We start from the raw sequence: 11,601 nt of genomic DNA, 5'->3' as shown, positions 1-11,601 counted from the left end.
AGGTGTTTCCATATGCCTGACTTGACTATTTGCTCCTCTGAAGCTGCTGTTCGGAATTAGAGCAGAGAAACCTGGAAGAACTAATTTTTTCTTTTTTGAATGCTTTTTATTTCTTGTTTTAAAATGTTTTAGCTTAGCACCATGGCTTATAATGAAGGGGAGAATTAATTTTCTTTCTTTATATGGTGAAGCAGGATCCCACAGGACAAAAGGATGGCATTTTTGTAATTTCACAAGATAATACAAGGTTCTAAAGCATGGTCATTTTGCCCTCTCAAGTGACCACAGTAGCAAGGGATTTAGCCATTGAATGCCAAGTGGATGACATCTTCCAGGATTAGATTCAGGGACTGTTCCAGGCTCCAGGCCATATTGATGCCTAGGCATTTTCTACCTGGTATGGAGCTCACAGGAGCAGCTTTCTTCACTCTTCTGTCACTTAAAATACCTGCTTCCAAAAAAACAACTTGGAGATTGCAGGGGTTGGAACTAAATGATCTTCAAGGTCCCTTCCTAACCACTCTGTGTTTCTATGACTCTTTGATTAATAACTTCACAAGTCAGGTATATTCACAGCTGCACACAGAGAATCAGAGGCATTAGCTGGGAACAGGAGTCAGGACAGTGCCTGTGTTTTACCTGCCAAACAAAACAAATAGAAGAGAAAATGTTTAACAAACAACAAAGTAAGTGTAAGGCCCTTTACTCTAGCTGGACTCAGGATGCTGTCTGACTGCAAAAAGGCAGAGTTATCCTTGATTCATCAAGCTTATGCCCTTGCCATGAGCACCCCCACTCCATCTATCTTATAAAAGACAGGTCCTTGAAGCAGGGTGGTTCCTGGCCGCCAGGTTGTTACTTCTGGACCAGTTGTCTCACATAATCAAAGACTTTTGTGGATGATTTTGCAGTCAAAATTACCTCTCCCTTACAAATTGCTTATTTTTGCAAGGTGTAACAGAGCCTCTTGTTAAGGGGGTGCATACATAAAGAGAAAAAGATGCATAAATTACCTACATTCTCTGACTGAGCTTTAGAAATGCTCATGAATTTGTAGAACTGTGTGTTTCAGACAGCTACAGTGAGACTGAAGACTTCACCAAAATGCAAAATAAAGCTACCTGCCCTAAATCAAGAGTAACTCTGAACTGCATTTGATGGTTCCAAAAGTTGTCAGAAACCTGGAGTTGTCTAATTTCAGAACATGAATATTGGTTTTATACTTAATAGAAATTATTGTTCTCAGCTGCTACCACCAAGGATATAGCTTGTCATTCACAAGCTTACAATGATGAATGAGGGCACTCTGCCTATTCAGAGGGTTAGCATTTGGAGATGCGTATCTCTAGTCTTATGCCAAAAGGTAAAGCATGCAGTTGCAGTTAAAAGTTTTCAGATTATAAGGAAAAACTTTGAAGGGTATTTGAAAGTAATATTAAAAATTAAATGGAATCTAAACTATTCCTTAAGGCAGAGTAACCAGCAAATCCCACTGCATTACCCTAAGCACAGTGGCTGGACCTTCATCATAATTAACCACATATCTTCATTATCTGGACCATCTCTTACAGGTTAAAATGCCTATTAACACCCACTTTGAAAAAGAAATTTGTGAGAAGTAAAAGTAGTATAAGTAAAGGTTGTACTGACCAGCTTGAGTGTAAAAAATGGAATTAGCCCTCCAACAGTCCTAAGACATTACTGTGTGTAACTCATGCACAAAATTCTTCTTGTATGTAATTAAAAAGGTGGTGGACCCCAGTCTTGAGTTTTCTTATTGCTTAGAAACTTAAGGAGGAAAAGCTTGAGGGGGAAAAAAGGTTAAGAAACATTTTAAAATGCACAAAAAGCCCAGAACTCAAACTATCTGAGTCTGGTTTATAGATATACAAACTTGACTACATTGCTACATCCCAGGAGTGCCTTTAGAAAATGATAAACACAAGTATAAAAGGGAGTGACAGCTGAATGTGCAAAGAAGATGGAAGATAGAAAGTCTGCCTGAATGGTAAGAACTGCATTGAGGAGATCTTTGAGATCTGCACAGGAAACACTGAGCTACATTCATTGCAGAAATAAAAAAATCTGCCAGTTTTAGGCAACCTCTTCCTCTACACAAAATAGGGATCTTTGTAGATGACTAGAGAATCTGCCTTTGTAGTGTAAACAATAATGGTTCTGATTGTCAGGCATGGAAAAGAGGGCTTAGACCTGATTGTCACCTAAAATGATCATGAGCACAACTATTCTGTGTTATATTTTAGTGCTGAATTTTGGATATTATTTGTCAAGGAACAGAGAACAGTTTAGGATGAGAAGAAATAAAGAGAAAATAGATAAATGTGAATTTGAAGTGTGTTCAAGCAAACCAGTGAAAAATATCTAAAAATACATGGAATAAAGCACAAATCAGCAAAACAATCTGGTAAGTGTAGGAAAAGAGGGAAATTGGAGAAGTCAAGCTGAGTTAGGTCTTTCACAGGGCAGCAACAGGTTCTTAAAGCATTAAGAGAAAATGAGAAAAAGAAAACTTGACTCATTCTTCAATGAGGATGAGACTTGAGTAATTTAGATACTCCTCAAAACAGACAGAATATTTTGCTGCAGATTTTCAGTAATAATAGTGATGGAGTTGTTGATCTTAAGGGCACAGAAAAAGATTAGTAAGGATGAAGAAATAAAAAGTGAAAATACCACTCTGAGTTAAAACCAGAACTTAAGAGAATGAAATATTTCAGTTGGAAGACTGTAGTAATAAGTACTGGAGACTTGTATTCTGTGTTTCAAGTCAAACACAGAAAAAAACAAAAAACAACAACAATTAAAAAGTGGGAGAATGCTGTATGATCAATAGATATAGACTGTTAGTAAAAATATTATCTGAGAACAGAATTGAACACTTGTGGGAAGTGGGAAATGTGATCAAACATCTCATGCTGTTCTACTCTAGATTGGTTTTGGTGGCTTGTTTGTTTGCTTTTTTTTTTTTTTTTTTTTTTTTTGTGTGTGTGTGTGTGTGTGTTTTGTTTGTTTTATGATGGCAACAGAATTTGAATTGATGAAGAATCAATATGTTGGATATAGGTAATTAGCTAATTAGATGAATTATTATGAGAAAAGTGGAGAGAATTCACTGATGAAACAACGTCTGTAGGAATTTATTGGAATAATATTTTTAACTGAAATATCCTTAAGATAAATACATGACCAGAAACAGAGGAAACATATTGAAGTAAACTCAAACATCAGATTCATCTAAGTTGAGGGATATTGATCAATGCATTTCCACAAGAAGAAGGAATATATTAGTCCCATTATGAAAGCTACTGGTGTGAATTTTTGTGTACATGCCTGTATAAGTTTCTGACTTTCTCCCCATGTTCAGATGAGTTTAAATAAAACTGGAGTAGGAATTGAGAAGTCTGTTATAGCTAAGCCAAAGAAAATGAAAAATAGTGTGGGTAACACTAGTACTAAACTGCTGACGCTGAAGAAAAATTTTGTGGTTGGGGCTGCTTGGAGAAAGATCTTACATAACATCTGTTAATATGTTCTCAAAACATTTAAAAGCAGTATCAATTCTTTCTGTCATGGACACGTTATTGAAAAGTGGCTCAGTCCAGCTTGTAAAGTTTTGTAGAAATGGTTGGCTCAGGGGCCTAAGAGGCTGATACCAGGCTCCTGGTCACATTGAATTGATGCACACAACAGTCTGCAAGCAAAATGGTCCTCAGTGGGCCAGAGGATGACTGGTTATGAACTATATTTGCTTAATAGTAGAAATACAGGGGTAAATCTGTAAGTACTCCAAGCAGCTACATCACTAGTCTGGTTATCTGCACTAAGAATGCTGGATGACAAAAAAACTCCATCAAAACAAAACAGTTGGGTTTTAATTATTTTCATTATCTGTTAAATTCAGAGGCAAAAGACTGGAATTCTAAGGGAGCATGCCAGCTTCTCTGGCCTTTTCTGTCAGGGGGTGGGGTGTGTTAAGTGAGCCGGCCCACTGTTTTAATCAGATACCTTAGAAGTATCATACAGAGCAATGGTAGAAAAATATTCATGTGAATGAGTCAACAATATAAAAACTGACCCAACATTGTTGTGTGTCAGCATATGCTGCTTGTTCAAACAGTTTGTAGAACTTGAAAGCTGAGAGCCAGGGTGTGGAGGATGAGAATAAAATGCTATGACAATTAATTCTTAATTGGATTCACAAGGGAATCTTTTTTTCTCAAAGGCAATTATATTTTCTGAAGTCTTCATTCCTCCCAATGCCTCACTTCCTTGAGATTATCCTGATTAGGTAGGAAGGTAATATAGCAGCAAAGCAAATTTTGGAGCAGCCAGGAATGGAGCTGGCAAGTAGCTCTACTGAGACTGCACCTGGTGCATGGTGCTCAATCAGACTATGCCTAAAATCTGACTTGTGTAGCAATTATCTAACTAGAGAAGGCAGAAGAAAGGATGTGGTGATGTGGGTAATTGTGGTGAAAAAAAAAAATCCATTAAGGGATAACACAGCATAACCTGTTGATAGAGGCAAGGATAGAAACCCAAATTTTCCAATCTGTCTTTAATCTCTTAAACACAAAAAGGGCTTCCAAGCTGTGGCAATTTTTAGGCTAGTTGCCTTCAAGCTATTTAAGAGTTACACTTAGCACACCGAAAGATTGAAAGTGACCATTTGCTACTGCTGCACAGCTAGCTAGGAGTTAGCTGCAACTACCCTGGAGTGGTGTCCTGGTATCTTCCTATTCCAGCCTTCCTGCAGCTTGTTCTTTAGAATATGTATAGACATTAACATGCAAAAAGTGACAGCTTGACAAGAGAGCTTACTGAAAGCCAAATATTAAGGCCTCTTCTACTTAGCCTTATTTATTCCAGTACACTTAATATTTCCCATTAGCTGCTGAGCAAATGTAATGGCTCTGACATTAATGAAATCTGTATAAAGTGCACATAGCTTAAGTGGGGATAGCCTGAAATGAACAGCATAAAAGCAGACCACACTTTAGTAGACTGTTCCTTCTTATGATGTTAAGCACATCTCCAGTCATTGTGAGAGGATATTGCACAACAGCCAGGGCTTGGAGTAAAGTTAGAAAGACTTCAAGAAAATAAAGTAGTCATTTCCTTTTTTGTAAGTGTCTTTAAGGCAATCTGTGTAACTTGGTGCAAGTTTACCTTCCAAATAATTAATTCATTCCTATAATTACTTTATGGCTATAAATCTGCTAGTTGTTATGAGTAGAGGAGACAGTCTTGGATATCAAAGGGTTTAGTTACTACTGAATAAGGAAGTAAGACTGCCAATTTCAGGTTTTACCATTAATGATTATTGCAGATTATAATATTACATTTAGCAAAGTACTCCCAGTCTATATGTACCTGAAGGGTATTGCTTGTACATGGCTGTCCAAGTTCAGTGAATTATCCTAGCTGTCCTCCAGTCTTTTGTTGTGCTCATGAAATAGATCCTTTGAATCAGGAGCCTTTGACTGGTGTGTTACAAAACCCAGACAAGACAGAAGTTTGCCAAAATCTGGTGAGATAGAATGTAGCGTGGTTAAACTGAAAATGTGCCCTCTGTAAAGAAACTGTGTGTATATTTAAGCCTGTGCTAAAGTTGAGACTTTTTTTCCCCAGCTATGCCCAGTGACTACCTGCACTTAAAGTGCAGTTGGTGTGTGTGTTACAGAAACCACCACCATGAGTGGTTCAGGCTAAAAGCTGTCTAGAGAAAATGCATAGTAGGAGCATCATCCTTCTTGTTGTCCCTTTAACTTAGCTACACTGATCACAGCGTGTCCTTCAATTATGAGCATTAAGTATCTGTAATTGAAACATGCTTTGCTGCAAAATGCCCTTACAGCCACTTGCTGTTGGAGCTTCTGGATGATTTGGGTGAAGTCAGGAATATCTGAATAGTGTCTAAACATTGGGATTCCTGCTCTGTTGCATGTTTTCTAGTACATGAGAGAGGAATGAGAGGCTTCATAAAGGAAGATAAACAATCTCTGATTTTTGCCATCCTTAGAATTCTCAGGTGCCTGTCCTATCTTTGTGTTGAGCTGCCTCCATGGCTGATACATGTTTGTCAGGTTCTGGACCACAACAAAAATAGGAATGATACAAACATCAGGATAGGTAATTTCTACTCAAATAACATGTGGATGAAGATTTCTCCCTAGTTCAACAGGGAGGGATTTAGAAGACTCGTCAATCCTCATTGCTTTCACTTAAAGATCAATGAGAAACATGGAATTTCTAGAGATTCTAAAAAGTCTGCTAAAACCTGGGTTTTTTCAGCTGAGTACCTTGGGAGTAACAATCTCTTTCAGGAGTCAACCCTTTCCCAGCTCCCATGCTCTTCAATCCAGTCTTGATGCTTCCTTTTTCTGTGTCTTTGAGGTTTTGTAGCAGTCTGAATATGACAGTATCCAGAATTGATAAAGTATTTTAGCATATCATGAAGATTACCAAATGTTTCTTCCACCTGTAAATGGTAAAGGCCAGCTTTATTGCTACATCTCATGAGCAAGCAACTGAATTATAAAGAGGTTAACATATGGGTAGACTGGGAATTGAACCTTCATCCACTGAGTTTCAGATCCAGGAAATTAATTAAAAAAATTATTCAGGCCCTGACAGTACTTTCTGGTTAAAAGGAAGAGGAAAAACCCAGCTGTAATGCTGCACCCAGAATGGAATAAGGCCTTGCCTGAAAGTGCAAGTTATTAAATACCCTTCTCACCCTCCATGAAAAAGCTGTAGTTAGGCAATTTGCAGTGTTCAGATACCTGTTGCTTGACATTTTATGGTTGCAAAACCAGACGACATGTCATATCAATCATCTTATATCCTTCAGGTATTTATATCTCATCTAATCTCCCTGTAATGGATTATACACTGTACTTGCAGTAGGGGTTTGAATTTCATTATTCTTATTAAGCTGTCATTTCCATAGCTGCTTCATTCATTTCCATTTTAGACCTGTGCCTTTGGTGGCTTTGCTAACCAATTATGATAATGGTTTTCAATTATGATACAAATAGAAGACTCTAACTGTTAATATTTAGAGTGGAAAATGTTCTTCTTTGATTCTCTGACAGCTGAGATGTGCAAGCATCCTTTGGTACTATTGTTATTCTAAAACATTTATAGAGTGGGATCAAATCACACACATTTTAGAAGCGTGGAGAGAGACATGTTACCTGCCTTAAGGTAAGGCAAGACAAATATAAGACAAGACACTTGACAACAGATCAGTTCAAAAAGTGTCTAGGGGAGGAGAGAGAGAAGCAGGTCGGGAGATGAACTCCATAATGATATTTCAAATAAATGGCAGCAGGTCAGATTCACAAAACTCTCAGTGGGAAAGGAAATCAGGTGCAAGAATTAGTTAGGATCTTTGACTGTAAGCAAGGGACACAGGGATAGCTGTGTTTTGCAAAAGGCTTGCTGTAAAGCCCTTCAGATACTGCTGTCAGGGTATTTTTCATGGTGAGAGGTGGCTACATCTGTATAAAGACAAGCAGGATGTGATGAGAGCCATTCTCTCCCCAGCCTTTCCAGAGCATTGGAACAGAGCTTCTTATGCCATCTTTCATTCCAAGTCAATTTTCTTCCCTTTAACATTGGATTGTTATGTATCCCAGGAACAAGTCCAACAGGAGCTAAGAGGAGTCAATACTGAGTTGATTTCTCCTTGCAGTTTATGGCTTGATCATGTTCATGTAGACCCAGAAAGCAGGAATCCCTGCAGCTATCCCCCCTCTTTACTGGATGAAGAGAGGCAGGAGATGTGAACCATGGACTGATTCATTCACCCTTTTGCAGCAGTAGTGTCACTATTTAGAAGAATTAAATAGAGAGACTAATGGGAGTCAGCATGAGATCTGTGATCTTTGTGAGTCCTTGGGATGAATATGTCTCCTCTTGATGTGGGTTTGAATGAACAGCTCACCCAGCTGAGCTATCCAACTGCATCTTTTTTTTTTTTTTCAGGAGCACTGTAGGTACTTTAACAGACAGTTAAAAGGCACAAATAAGTATTGTATCTTCACAGGAGCTTGCAAACCATTGTTCCACTGAAGCTTTCTGCTAACAAGTGACATGTCTCTCAGGAAAACTAACTGCATTACCTTTCATTAATTCGACATGAGAGGAAGACCTTCGTTTCAATTAAATATGATCTGGTGGAATTGATACTGGAGAAGGCTCAGCAATGATTGCAAAGTCATGGGAACTCTGTCCCACTTATTCCACCTGCTGTCTTAAGGTCTGAAACCCTTGCATGCTGTGGAAAGAAATTAAATGTTCAGGCTTGAAGGTTTCAGAGAACTTTATGAATATTTGTAGTTTATGATAAATGCCTTCTGCTGGTGAATTTTCTCTGAGGCTTAAATTAAAACTTACGGTGACAGGGCAAATAGGACAATATGATGGTGTTTGGACTTTATGAACACCCCTTGTGCTGATAGTATAGTAAGACAATCCTGTGTTTTGGTCACTATGGAGAAAATGACTTTGAGTATTGAACAGACTCCCTCTTTTTGGTTGAGGATGGATGGCTCCTTAATTTGTGCTGAGACTGCTCTCAGAAATGCTACAGCTCAAGCTAATTTTAAACTGATTGGTCAAAGAAAGGGAAAAACATGAGTGGATTTATTAGCTACAGATCTTTGCAAGAAAAGTTGCCCTTCCTTGCATTCATCATCTGCTGTCAGATTACCTGCAGTAGTTGTTTTACTACAGGGAAAGGAGTGGAAAGATGGGAAATTTTTCTCGGTGAGGTTAGATGGAGTGGGCCATGCAGATGGACAAAAAAAAGCATGTGCTAGTGACAAATGCATGGACCAAATTGTTTCTTGAATACATCTTTATTATTTGCCAAGTGAAATAGTTGATTCGTCAGATGCCAATGGTGAATGTGAGGTTTAGTGTGGCAGCAAAACTATAAAACCTATTATGACAGTGTGAAAAGAAGTTGGACAACAGCTCTGACTTTGGACATCTGGTTTCAGGTCTCAGTTTAGCAGCTTCTTTAAGCAAATTGCAACGTGTCTTTGCGCATGACTTATCTCTGAAGTGCAGACAATGTTTGTAGTGATAGCAGTTATATTAGAGATTGAGTGGCCCCAACATGTTTGCTAAAGGTTGATGAAACAAGGTTCATTGCACCTGGGACAGGTAACAAAAGTAATTTAAAGTACTTCAAAAGCTGTAGAATGTTTTCTTTTCATAGCTATGAAATATTTTCAGAAAAGTCTTGCCATACACACCATATTTAGCTATGTCCTAATGCCTGTGGGACAAATGCCCTGGGCCAATAGATTTTTAATTGCATGACTAGCACTTCACCAAGAAAAGCTGGAACAAAATCTGTGCTTTTCCTATGCTAAACTAAACCTTGAAACTGCTCTTCGTGTTATTTTAGCACTGGGATATGACTCTTTGTGACAGGCTGGTTGTTTAGTTTAAGAAACCTGACATCATGCTTCCTTTAAAAGTCATAGAACAATATGAATTGTTACACTATGATTTTTAATTAATGTTGTTGAGCTGATTGATGAACTCTTAGCACAGTATGAAGGATGAATACTCTGTAACAGAGATTATAAATGACTTATCAAAAAAGCGTTTAATTGAAGGAAAACCTAGAGGTGCTACAGAAACAAATATGTTATTTGTAATGAAATTTAACTTCTGAGATAAAATAAGCTGAAAACATATATTTGTCCAGTTGTAATTGGCTTCTGTCTGTGTATGCATTAGGTACATCAAATTAAATTTAAAAAGTCGCATACTAGATAGCCAAGTAGCATTTAAACTGTACCCAATGTGAATCTGCATGGATTTGATTCCCATGACTAACAATGTCAATTTTAGTTCAACCTTTTAGATGCCATTCAAAATTGAAGCCTTCCCACAGCTGACAAGGGAAGCAAGCACATTGTTTTTAGACACCAACTAAGCAACCTGCTCTAATTTCAGTGTTAACCTTACTTTGGTCAGGAGCCTGGACTGAAGAACTCTTGAGGTCCCTTCCAATCAACTTCTACCTAATATCACTTTTCAGGGAGTGGTCACTCAATGCTACTTCTCCTACAAATATATTGAGAGTACAGCTATAGCTGAAGGCTTTTTCTTCTACCAGTGATTCTGCCATCTTGTGATTATGTGAGTCTCTGTTCTCTTTTTAAAATCATCACATTTCTAGTCCCTGTCTGGAAGAAAAAGCCCATAAATTATTATTCTGCATTTCAGAGTAACACAGAAATATAGAGTTGTACATTTTGCGAAATGCATTTGCTAGTAGAAAGAAGGAAAAAAAGCTGTGAGTTTCACAGTAAAATGTGCTGGCAGAAGTGATGGGGGATGGTGGTCATCTTCACCATCCATTCATTGTTTCTGGGACTTTCACATTTTTACACTGCACTGCACCTTAGTTTAAAGCAACCTTCCTGCTGCAGAATAGGAAAACTCAGCCTTTAAATTTATTTATTCTCTTCTATCTGAAAACCCTGCAAATGGGTTTCTGCAAAGCTTGAGTGCTGATTATAATTACTTGTACAGTTACATTTATATGTGTTCAGACACAAAAAATTTTACATACCTACCTTCGCTAAACAATGCTTCTTTGTTGCTTTAAGGCTTTTATCTCTAACAGTGGATTATTGAAATCCTTAAGAAATTCTGAAGCAAGGCAATATTGCCTTCAGCAGTGTTACAATTTATACTTTGTAATACTTTTCTCCAGAAAAATCCGCCCCTTTGATGTGTCAGTGCTATTAATAGATTTTGTCATATAGGACTCTACACTAACACTTATTTGCTCATTAACCAAAATACACCATTTTTTCCCCCTAGAATTATAGGGACCATCTGTGACTAAGAGCAGTGTAGAAATAAAATTTTTTAAAATTCTGCAGGAGAATCTATGATGGAGGTTGCATAGCTGTTGTCTGTGTGCTGCTACTATATTCTATGTGTTTGTTTTCTCTAAATTCCTCTCTGCTAGCTCTAAATGTTTTAATCAATACATATTAAAAAAACCCTCTAACCATATTCTGCATCTTACTGCTTTCAAATCAAAATCTATGTTAGATATGTAATAAAGTGTAATAATAGTAGTTCTGGCAAAACCAGACTCCTCTCAAGGTGCTGAGAAGTTGTAAAGAAATGAGACCTCAAAAAGGGAAATATTGGAAATGTTGTGGACAAATATATACAGGAACTGAAGTAACCATATTTTAGATATACCTGGTTTCAGGCTTTCATTTTTAAAGATACTTCAGAACTTGATAACAAGCAGATTATTTATTTATTTATTTATTTATTTATTTATTTATGTGTGTGTGTGTGCTAAGTTTTTCAGTTTCTAAGCATTTTTTTTTCAGGCTGAGGATAAGATTCCCAGGACTACCAGCTTAGCAGCTACTGCTAGATAAAAGGTTATATACATCATGATATTTACTCTAATATTTGTTGAGACAGGCCCTGATAAGAATTTGAACAAAAAAGAAGAAATGATCAGGGCCATTCAATGTTATATATAACAGTAAGGCAGACTATGCAGCTTTGTGCAAAAGA

Source organism: Zosterops lateralis (assembly GCF_965231275.1).
Source record: "Zosterops lateralis genome assembly, chromosome: 6".
Classification (NCBI taxonomy): Eukaryota; Metazoa; Chordata; class Aves; order Passeriformes; family Zosteropidae; genus Zosterops; species Zosterops lateralis.
Note: the sequence above shows the minus strand (reverse complement) of the source record.